At 36.4% G+C, this 12,732-nt stretch overlaps 1 long non-coding RNA gene across 2 annotated transcripts; it reads right to left on the bottom strand.

Annotated features, from left to right (window-relative positions):
- Positions 1 to 2,431, bottom strand: LOC141609163 (uncharacterized). Of its 2 annotated transcripts, XR_012527258.1 has the most exons (4): positions 2,321 to 2,431; positions 2,154 to 2,221; positions 1,654 to 1,740; positions 1 to 250 (listed from the first exon to the last, which is right to left on the bottom strand). It is a non-coding gene; the product is annotated as an uncharacterized LOC141609163 (long non-coding RNA). The 2 variants fall into 2 exon arrangements; XR_012527259.1 differs by lacking the exon at positions 1,654 to 1,740.
- Positions 2,432 to 12,732: the final 10,301 nt, after the last annotated feature.

Genomic DNA, 12,732 nt, shown 5'->3' on the forward strand with positions numbered 1-12,732 from the left:
ACCTGTTATAAAGATATCCAAAAGGGAAGGTGTCAAACATGCAAGGTCCAAAATAAATCTCATGAATGAAACATCGCTAAAGTCGCGAAACAAAGTTATACAAACCAAATATGAGAAAGGGAGACATATGTCCCTAAAATGTATGTGACATAAAAAGGGTTTAAGGGTCACAATGAAATAAAACCAGTCTAGGTCCCAAGGTTACTTTGCTCGCTAGCTCGTCCATGTACCCCATATATGCATCACCTACCTGTCATTCGCATTTTATACAAATACGAAAGCCACAGTCAGTGGGGAGTAACTCCGAGTTCTCCCAGCCACGAAATGTCATATTTAATATAACATGTAAACATAAGAATATGAATATGAATAACACATAGCCTTAGCATATAGATGCTAGACAATCGTGCTTATCATGTGAACAACAATATAACAACACATAGTCCTAGCATGTGAATACTAGACCGACTCATACTACACTATCATGTGAATCACATAACATCCAGGAATCCAAACTCTATCAACCATAGCCGGCTTGCATCTCACCTTCTATGATTCATAGAATCATCAAACAAGAAAGGGCAATATATCAAAGACAGGCATAAGTTCTTAGTACGGTCAATAGTCACTTTGTAACTCGAGTCTATACCACGAGGTAGGGAAGGTAATCGAACCGGTATCTTGGCTCAGAGGTTCTATCAAAACATGGCCAAGACACAACACAACCCTAGCCTAAAATCTGCGCAGACCTAGACATGCGGATACACACCACCGCACCCAAGACCCACAATTTTTTAAAATAAAGTGAGTACCCTAAGGAGTCCACCAAAGGGTTGGCTAGTACTTAAGCTGACCACCTACTCTCAAAATAAGTAACGAGGTCATGCCCCAACTTGGATATAAACCCACCAAGTCAGGAACACAAAGGCTATCAAGCAGTGAACATATACTCGTCAGAGACTATAAAGACCTATCTATGATGAAGGCCGAAATACTCACCTAGGACCTAGTCCCAGCTAGTCCCAGCTTGAATACTTTAGCCCACACCACACAAGACAAGTAAGACACCCACTTAACCATAAGAGGGCAAAGAGTCCAACTTACCAACATAAATGCTAACATTCTATCATGTGAAAGGCTATATAAATGTCTATTCAGCAGACAATCCATAAATATCCTCAATATCAATAATAATCCAAATTCCAGCTAACCGTTAATCTCATAATTCATGAGAACAAGCTAAAATGGCAACAAGGCAAGAAGACTCAAGTATAAAGCATCCAAAGCATCCAACAACCAAAATGTGAAATGATAATTACAAATATCAAGGCATAACATAAAACATCCAATCTCACCTCAAAGACAAACCCTCGACCCGAGTCCCGCGACGGGTCATCGGTCAAATCGAGGTCGATCTGGTTTAAACCTAGCTTGACCAAACTCGTTCGGTCAATCTGGCCCAGCTCAGAGTCTTGGCCTACTTTGGCCCAAATTACAAAATTTATCGCAATATTATTCTCATGCTATTTCCAATTTTTATCATGTGAAAAACGAAAGTAAAACATTATCAATCACCTAAACACTTATCAAACAACAAACACAACATCAACTACTAATGTGACATTAATTCGTCGAGTAACTCGGAATAGTTACCTTAAGCTAGCAAAGAGACAAGCAATAAACTTGAGAAAGCTTCTAAAACCCAAAATTACTCTTCATCTTCAACCACATATGAGTCACCTAAAATAATTATGTGAAAGGACGATATTAACGAATTATCGTTATATAAAATATGAGACGGAAATTAATTTAATTATATTTTAAATAAACCAATATTTCAATCAACAAAATATTTACGTTACTACGCCATTAATCCAAAGCTTAGACTATCATTCATCCACTGCCACTAACAATCTCAAAGCTCAACATACCAATTCTCAACCCATCTCCAATAATCCATTCAAATCCCATCTCACAAAGTTTGACAAAAATTATTATTACTATTATAATTAATTCATATAATACGACACCAATTACCATCAGATACTAGTACAGATATCACCACTTAATTTTGAATACGAAAAATAGTTAGCACATATTTCATATAACCCCGAACAATAGTATTAATAATAGGATCGGTAGAATCGTGTTACCTTAAACGCCCCTTATTCTTCGAATAAATGGTCCACAAGGCACGAGCCTCACCCCGGGTCTTCGAATCCTTCATAAAAGGGCAAGAAAACGGAATAAAGAAGCTAAAAGACGACACTTTTATAAGACGGCGAAAGACGAAACCATTACAAAAAGGAGACTTTCTTACCTTAAAAGGAGGAGGAAGGAAAGGGGAAGAGAATGGTACAAAAATTACGGAATTTGGTCGAGAAATGGGCCGGGATCTGAGGTTGAATGTCGACGGAAAAATGGTGATTTGGGGTTCTTGATTGATTGTTGCTATTGTTTCGTTGTTCTTTGTGAAACACGAAAGGAAGGGGAAAAGAATGGGGTAGGGACGGGTGTAATAATAATAATAATAAAAGAATAAGTGACGAGCTTGCTTGCCTGCTATATATTATACGTACGTTTCTTCATCGTTAAGTAATTTCACTCGTTTTTAAAACCGTCTCGAGTTAATAAAATCGGTTTTAGTAAAAGTTTCAGTAATAAAACGGAATCAATAATAAATAAATTTAATGAGTGAAAATAAAATAAACTCAGCTAGTTAACGGAAATAATACGATATCAGCTTGAATCGGAATTATTAGCGATTTTTACAAAACTAACGGATATTAATAAAAATTGCTATTTTAGTGAAATAAGCTCAAAATAGCTAATTGGACGGTTTTGTTCCCAAAATCCATCTCGGGTTCACTTAAAACAACTTTCATAAGGATTCGTAAAGAAACGGAAATTATTAAATAAACAAACTCGAACTAACTTCAATAAACTTGAACTAACTTTCAATAAACTTATTAATGATTATTAAAATTAACGTATCGAATTATGATGAAATTAATTAATTAGCTAAGCATATATATATAAATCGTTAAATGATGTAATTAAATTCAAAACAGCAATTAAAAGAATTTTATCCAACTTAATAAAATACGGGGTGTTACAACACCACTGTCACCATCTCAATACTGTAACTGAACTAACACAACAAGGCACTCACAACAATGATAACCACATAACACAATTAAACAACAACCATGAACTGAAAGTGAATAGGGAAACCCTACCTTTTCGCCACTTCTTAGCAATAGCATAAATCATATCGACGCCTAGCAAGAATCCACATTAAAAAGTTAGCGTTTGCCAAACAACTACATTACCACCATTCTCTTAACTAAACCAATTAGTAAACAAAGTTGGTAAGATTAATAACAACACTTGCAAAATTAATAGCAACAATTTAAATAAGTTTTTATTGCCGCGATGTTATCTACCCCTCTTAAAAGGAACTTCGTCGCCGAAGTCCACTCCTAAGTTGGAACAAAGAAGGCATAAACGCGTGAACACGACAAGTAAGCTAAAACAATTATCACACCTCATTGTCACATATAACTACGCATGAAATTAATCCAATGCAACTATGCTTAAAGATTGAATGGAATTAACACGAGTTCTGTAACAAAGCATGTAATGATATATAACAAATCTAAACACACACAATAGAATCACATTGCCACCATTTTCCTAACCACACCAACTCGCATACCACATCCGGCTCAAATTCCAACCATGTTGTTGGACCATCACAATACCGTCGTACCAACACCACATTGCCCGTGCCTCGGGCCCACATAAATTGATACGTGCATTTTATATAGTCTTTTTAGGCCTCTTTATGCACGTATTTCTATGCTATTCTCGTAGTTTTATGCTACGAAATGCCCCGAATATTCTACTTTGGTTTGTTTTGCTTTATTTGCAGGAATGGACCCATAAGTGGTAGATTCGAGCCTTTTATCGTCCACTTTGCATATATTTAGAGGAAGAGTGAATTTGGAACGGGAATGCTGCTGTCTCGGGACGAGTGAAGTCATTTCGGAAGTTAAATAGATAAGTCGAAGCTGAAATCAACGAAACAAGTAGCTGGTTGGGTCCAAGTCACTCGATCGAGTGCTTTAATGGTCGATCGAGTAGTTTTGGTTATAAGAGGTTCTCGATCGAAGGCCTTTTGTGTTCGATCGAATTGCTTTATTTTGAGTTTTCTCGATCGAGTAGGTTTTCTACTCGATCGATAGGTTTTGCTGAGAGTCTGTTCGATCGAGCTGTTTAAAATAGTTCGATCGAGTAAATCTCTATTGGGCTTGGGCCTCTTAAGTGTTAGTTTGTTTCTAGGTTTAATAAATCGTCTTTCCTATAAATAGGAAGACGAGAAACACTTTTTATGGGATCTCATACACTACTTTTCTCCCTGGCTACTACTGAATATTATCTCTCTATTCTTCCAGACTACCTTTGTAATTCTCTTTCTTTATCCTATCTTTTTGCAATGTTCTTTATTTCTCCGTCTTCTGCTTTTATATTATTTATTATGTCTAGCTAATTCCCCTGCTAGGATTTAGGGTAGTCAATGAACCGATGTTACTTGCTAATTAGGTTACAGATCTTTCGTTGTTATTAGGTCTATGTTGTTAATCACTGCTTTAATTGTATCTAGCTATTTGAATCGATGCATTTAGCCTTTTTAACCTTGGTAAGCCTTGACCTAGACCGGAAGGTTGGAAGGGGTGAGACCCGCAGTGAACAATAGGATGCTTTAGTGAGGGTGGAAGCTAAGCTAATAGTATTCTAGGATGAATTGAGACCGGAAGGAGATATTCGTTGCCCCTTAGACTGACACAATGACTGATCTGTGACCTTAGCTGCAATTAACTGATATTCATTAATGACCCGACAATCCTAGTTTCCTTTCTCTATTGCTAATCTCTCTTATTCCTTTCTCTTACTTTAATCTCTTTAGTTTAGTTCAAACGTTTAAAACCCCCATCCTGTGACCATAGACAGACCGAATTAACGAGTAGATAGTGACCGCCTCCCTGTGGAGATCGACCCTACTTACCGCTAACTTCTGTTAGTAGTACTTAGGTATTTATTTTTGGTACCTGACGACGATATCAAATTTTGGCGCCGTTGCCGGGGAGGCAACTATTTATTTGCTTGTTATTTCTGTTTGTCTTTAGCCTCGAGGAATTTATTCCTCGAGGCTGCTCTTATCTTTTTCTTTAGTGCTGTTTTGATAGGTCCTACCTAGACAGTTCTAGGTAAGAGATCGTCAAAGGGAAGGGTTGAGTACCCTTGACCTTCCACCTATGTTCCATTCTATGGCGCAACAGGTGGTTTACCGTGGGAGATGTGGTGCTGCTGGGCACAATGCAGCTGTTTCCTTAGCGGGAAACGACGAGGTCTATGCGTTCAAGCAGCATAGACAAGCTAGTCAACCTGTTGCAAATGTGCCGCCACATCCACCTTATCAACGAGGCTATCAAAAGCCTCCATTTGTTTGGCCACCGCAACAACAAGCTCCTTCTCCTGATAAACAGAAAGAAGAGATTGCTGAGCTAAAATCTTTGGTGACGGCGCTTGTGCTCTAATTGCAGGAGCATTATAGACTTAATTACGCTCAAATTAATGAGCTCGACTCTGAAATAGCTCAGTTAGCTGCTAAGACGGACTTTAGGCACGCTGAGAGTGGTCTTTCCCATGAAGGACCCGAGTTGCCTATTGGTATTGATGATCCATATGACTCGGAGTACGAAAGTCAATCTGAAAACGAAGCTTCATGCGAAGATTTCTGCGTTGTACAACAACTTGCACTCGATCGAAATGATTATAGCGGTCGATCGAGTGAAATACCTGAGGAAATATTCGATCGAACAGATTATACCACTCGATCGAACATATGTTTTGAGGAAGTTCTCGATCGAGTTGTTTCATGTACTCGATCGAGTAAAATTCAGGAGGAAAGCTCTCAATCGATTATTATCTTTACTCGATCGACTAGTTTGGCCTTGAAGAGCAATGCAACGTCACCTTGGTTCGTTTTGGATGACAATTTTGACGAAGACAATGGTTACGGTGAATCTCCTCTTTTCAAAGCCGAGTTAGATGCGCTCGAGGCTGCGATTTACGGGGTAGAACCCACGAAGGAGGGGAATGAGAAGACAGCTGAGTCAGTAATTGCTCCTAGCACGGAAGAGGTAATACATTCTTTTATCAACGATTCCGACAGTGAGAGCAACCAAATTGAGGTAGTTAACGATAATTTCATTATTGTTGGTATTACTAATGTTAGAAATCTATATCTCATTATACTCAACATATTCATATATGTTTCAATTTAATTTAGTCATAAAATTAAATAGATCTTATGCATGCAAACAAAAGTAAATATAGAGAAGAAATCATCATTCTTACATTGGAAATTTCGGATTATTGGGCACAAATGAGTTCTCCTACTCACTTGTTCTTGAGCTCTCCTAAAATGGATGAACAAAGATTCAAGAGTAGAATCTCTCCCAAGGAATAATACCCAAAGTAACCCCTTAAAAGATTAATATTATTAATACTAGAACAATATTAATCTAAATAAAATTGACCCAAAATATGGAATTTTGTCTCTTATTTTCGGTTAAGAGAAGGGAGAAGAAGGAGTAAATAATCTCTCTAAAACTCTCTATTTTTAGATGATGGAATGAATGAATATACACTAGAATGCATATATTTTATATTAGACAAATTATAGAGAAAAACCCTTGGCTTTTCTCTATTACAAATCCGGGTAGGGTGGGGTGGTGTTGGCCAATGCATGATCAAGGTGCTTTTCACAAAAACAACTAGGTTTGCATGGCTATGTATTAGGTTAATGATTATGCTTTCCACTTAAAATAATCAACACAATATTTTAGCCTAATACACCCTAAATTTCGGTACATATAGTGTAAAATGGAAAATCCATTTTACACATTATTTTGTCAATTTGTAACATGTAACATGTTTCATGACATTAGGTATATAAAATGTATTTTTAACAATTAAAAATCAACATATTAATAAAATATGTCACTTATAAAGTTAACCTAGTAATTCACAATTACTTGTACCGTAATGGGTTCCCGAGTCATAAATTACAACATTCTGTATTTATAATAATCAATTCATTCCTTTTTAATTGTTTCCGTAAACAATAATTTCATCTAAGTAATAAAACAATTCGATCACTTAGACCGTATCTTATTTAATCAAATTATAATAAGATACGTAAATATTACTTCCAAAATCGTTCGTCAATTTTAAGTAATTTAATTAACCCGTATCGTAATACGATCAATTAAATAATCAATTAAGAATGTTACCCTTTAGGTATGACCTAAGGGGATCAACTGATCACCACCGTCGCACGACAGTAATGTCAAACTCTAGTCAGCCAATCATTATCGATATGTGTGGACCAGTTGACAGTAAAAATTACTTCCCAATTGTATTCTTAAAATGAGACTTAAACATGTGATCATCATGATCAACAGTTGTGATCGCATTATTGTCGGAGGACACATATTCCAACAATCTCCCACTTGTCCTCGACAAGTGTGCGTCACCAATTCTCTTGTCCTATTACTATCTCCCACTCAATGCAAGGTGTCTTTCAGGTCGTACTTGCAACTGATCATATCGAGAGTGGTTTCCTCAATCTGGAGAACAACTGATTGACCGGAATCATCCATCATGGATACTTTCCGAGCATGGCCACGCATTTCCAGTTCATTACTCCTCGAGTGGCCCTGAGATATTTTTATAACCCTGACTAGGGGTGGACAATTTCTATCGCACTTATTCCCTTCGACTAGCCACAACCATCATAACCCAAAATATGCCCATTTGACCCCATTTACGAAGGTCGTAGTAACACAAATCAAAGTTAATCCAAATCGTGCCATCTTAGGTGAACAGTCTTTAGTCAAAAGAATCGACTCATTAGAATACTATAGTAGCTCTCGCCACGACCAGGCTATATAAATTTGCCAGAACTCTATAAGCGGTCATAAGGCCCGACAAGGTGTTCCTAACAGTCTGCTTATGTGATCGACAAGTCATCACACATGACTTCATGGCACTTGAACTTGCCATCAATCGCATCACATTCTAGTTACTTCGAGACGTCACCTCATGTAAGTAACTATGGGCGAATACAATGTTAATCCGTGTTCACTTTAACGGGGTTCAATTGTCTCTACAACCCGTTTGGATGTAACAAATTATAAGGTGAGTTAATAATAACTCAAACGACGAATGTTGACATCACATCTGGGTAGTCAATACCATATTACAACCTTGTGATGTATATCGTAAGTGTGTAAACACTAGTCGATTGTAATAGAAGTTTAACATACCATGTGTGCATGTGTTCGAACTTCTTTAATTGCATTATTCTTTATATTCATGTTATCTCTCATAGCATGAACCTTACCAAGTACACATATGGGTTCCCAACCTTGGTTTGGGTTCTTTATCTTGAAAGAACTTCCTAGTGTTTATCACATAACCAACAAATTTGTGGTGGATAAAATAACTTGCACTGGTCAAGTGTTTTACCAACTCACAATGCACTAGGTATACGTTTTGTAGAGTCTTGTAACAATTGTCAAGATGATTAGCCTAGCACTTCTCATAAGTCCTAGTATATTAGAAAATATTAGTTTTGAGTAACTTCTTACTTTAACTAAGTATCTTTCCAAACTTCTTATTTCTCCTTTTAGCTTGAACAGCTTAGGATTTTCATAAATCCTTACGCGTGTTTGAACTTCAATATGTGCAACCTCTTGACACATAACAAAGTGTTATGTCCAACACTGAAATCGCTCATTGGTTCTCCTCGAGAATTCATGACGATTCTTCTATGGCTTGCCAATGATTCATCATGCTCTTATGCATATGATTCATTATTGGACATGTGTATGATTATTCTAATGGCGGAAACATTAGTGACTTTTAATCATGTAATCAACCATTCTTAGGTTCAATGAATGACCATGACTGCTTATGGTAATTCCATTTTCATCGATATGAATAACCTACGTTTCTTATTGATTTGATGTGTATATCTCAATACTTGTCCAACATCTCATGATGTGATTGGATTCATCATAGTCCATTTTCATCTAGAATTGAAAACTCAAATACTTCTTTGTGAAAGATAGTATTAGCTCGTCATTCTCAATGAGTAATGAGTTATAAATTTTTACAAGATGATTGCTCCCACTAAATTCCATGTCTTCACATGATAATTTCCAACTCCCACTTAATTCCACATGTTTCGCAATTTACTACTCAATCGAAACATTTCAAGAATTGAAATATATTTTGCTTTGCCAAGTTATTAAGATAAAACCATATATGTTCCCAGCATATCCTTTCAAAATACCTATTTAGAAAAGGTTTCAATCTTAAACTTATGGAAAGAGATTTTAACCTCTAACTCATTCATTTTATAATGATGCGTAGCAATGTCATTATTTAAATGTGAATTTCATTTAATATACGTCCTTCTCAAAATACCCTTTTCTGGAAGGAGGTTTAACCATATCATTTTCATAATGAGGTTAAGTAATGACACTAGCGTGGTTAACAATTAATTTAGCTTTTGTAGATATCGGCATATCTTTCTTTGCAACTTATAGTCATAAATCTCATTTATTTTCTAGGATGCAATTTTGTTTCATTTAGGCTCTTAAGTAAATATCAATATTTAAACTATTGGTCAAAAGTCGCTCATAAACTAGCCAAAACTCTTGTTAAGACTTTACATTAGTCATTCTTCTTCCAAAACTTTCTTTTGGTCTCCTCGTGTAGTTATCTTGAGAACATATTCTTTTGATTACTTCACTTGGTCTCTTTTGTCATGTAGATTTCATCTATTCGAGACCATAGATCCCATCTATTCGTGTACACTATCTATATAGGTATACAAATCATTCTTTCTTACGTAGATCTCATTTACACAAGTATACAAATTTTGCTTGGTGTTCTTTGTGTCTTCATTTTTCTCCCACTCTATCTTTAGAATAAATACACTAGAGATTCAAAGATAGCTTATGAGACACAAATGATGATTTAAGTATAAGGAGGACTATCTCATAGGTTGACTAATAGTTTTAGATTTGATAAGTGTACTTGGTGATTGACATTCCTTTAAGAGAGTTCATTAACTCAATTATCACTTTATAATTGATCATACACAAGCCTTAAGCTTGTGGACATATAATGAATCCCATCATTATAGTTGTCTATTAGATCACTTTAAGTGGATGATCATATGTTTCTATGAGCAAGCATATAAAGACGAATTTTTAGAACACGGAAAAATACGATAAAACGGGTGACTTGGGTTGCAAACCAAGCCACCATAATCCAAAATACAACAATTGTTTAGAAAGGATCAAAAATTTCCATGTCGAACATGGAAATCAAAAGGTTCTAAAAATCCGAAACATAAATTAAAATAAGACAATAAAAAGCCAAGCTTCATGGAAGCTACTCCTAGCTTCTTGATGATTTCTTAAGCTTGCTTTTCCTTTCCCTTGTCCTTGCTTGGTGGAGGCCCTATTTACAATAAAAATGGGATACATTATCACAACTTTGTATCACAATATCATAGTTGAATTAGAAACATAAAAGAAAGGATAGTCATTTACCTACTGGAGTGATCTTTCCAGCTTTGATGTCACCAAGATACTTGGAACAATTTCTTTTCCAATGTCCAACACCATTACAATAATGGCATTTATCAAGAGGACCCTTCTTGATCTTGGAAGTGCTAGATTCAAAAGTCTTAGCCTTGGTGAAAGTGGGAGCTTGCTTCTTACCCTTCTTCCCATTCTTCTTGAATTTTCCCTTGCTCTTGGTGCTTATGTTAAGCACATCCTTAGGTGGGTTAACCTTTAACCCCATGTCTCTTTCGGCTTGCACAAGTAACTTGTGCAACTCTTCAAGAGACACGTCCTTGTCTTGCATGTTAAAATTCACCCGGAATTGAACATATGCCTTGACTTTGGATAAGGAGTGTAGAATCCTATCTACAATGAGCTCTTTGGGGATTTCAACCTTTTGAATCTTCAAAGTCTCGACTAGCTCCATTAATTTGAGCACGTGAGGGCTAACCTTTTGGCCCTCCTTAAAGTCGAGATCAAAGAATACCGCGGCCGCCTCATATTGGACGATCCGCGGAGTTTGTGAAAACATTGTCACAAGCTTGGAATAGATTTCATTAGCGGTGCCCATTTTAAAGGCTCTCCTTTGGAGATCCGCCTCCATCACAAAGATCAACACATTTTTCATTGCGGCGGACTCCTTGTGGTAAGCCTCATATGCTTCCCTAGTAGTGGCACTCGACCTAGCATTAGGTTCGGGTGGAGAGGCCTCAGCGATGTAACGAAGCTTGTCGTCACCTTGGGCGGCTAATTTGAGTTGGGCATCCCAATCGGAGAAATTTGACCCATTCTTTTCAAGTTTACAACGATCTATGAAGGATCGGAGCCATGAAGTATTAGTGAGAGGTGTTGCGTTGGTGTTTGGAGCGGCCATTGGTTATGAGAAATAAGAGTGGTCTACAAAACAACATAGAAGGAATAAAACATATGTCGTTTTCAAAATAATAACACTCGTAAAAAATTTAATTTAAACAAGTTTTATTGCATTTATCTAGTGACCTCTACCCAACTTGATAAATGATTCCAAGACCCAAATTCATATCAACTTAGGCCACGGTGTGCCGAAATACCCTTTATTAACATAACTTGGTGGATTAACCTTTTAATCGATTCTACTTTTAGAACTCTTGGTCGATAAAATTACATTAATATTTATCTCTAGCCCGAAACACATCCGGAAATCGTCGTGAATACTTTCGTTGAGTTCAACCCAAATTTCGAATAAATGTGTCCATGATCCAAACTCATATCAACTTAGGGCACGGTGTGCCGAAATACCCTTCATTAACATAAATTCGGTGGATAGACATTTTCCACCCACTTCCCCTACGTAACAAGGTTTGTACCCCGGTGTGGCCGAGTGCACTCCCTCACGAAATAGGTTTTCATGGTTTCTACTTTTTGGTAAGGCTATGTCTCAATTGTTTATTTTAGCGAGAGGTCATGTCAATTTATTATCTATCACGTTTTAAGTGAACTAAAGCGGTGAACTACGATAATTGTAATTGACACGGTCGAAATACTCGATTAAATGAAAATGCATGTTTTAGTTATGGCCTTCCTAAAATAGAAAATCTAATTAACTATTACATATTCGGAAACCAACTCCATTGGTCCCTTGAACTTCGGTTTTTGGCACGCATCTCGAGGTAACACCGTCTTTAAAGGTTCGCCTTCTTAAGTGGCATCGTCTTCAAGGATCTCCGGAATAAATAAATTACGTAACAAATTACATAATTTCCTATTATACATTTGTAATTACAATAAAAATAAATCTACTAAATTACAAAACAGTGATACGAGATCACAATAAATTACAACCGAATCGATATTCCCATACATTTCGGGTAATACCAATTAAAAACTAAGGCCATACTAAGTAAAAATTACATAAAATAAAATTACATAAAATAAAATTATGACAATCATAAATAAAATGCAGCATTATAATATGTATGAACATGCCCAATTTTATGCTAAATTGCCTTTAAGGAGCCAATATCGTATATTAAATAATTTT

Source organism: Silene latifolia, chromosome 10 (genome assembly GCF_048544455.1).
Source record: "Silene latifolia isolate original U9 population chromosome 10, ASM4854445v1, whole genome shotgun sequence".
Taxonomy (NCBI): Eukaryota; Viridiplantae; Streptophyta; class Magnoliopsida; order Caryophyllales; family Caryophyllaceae; genus Silene; species Silene latifolia.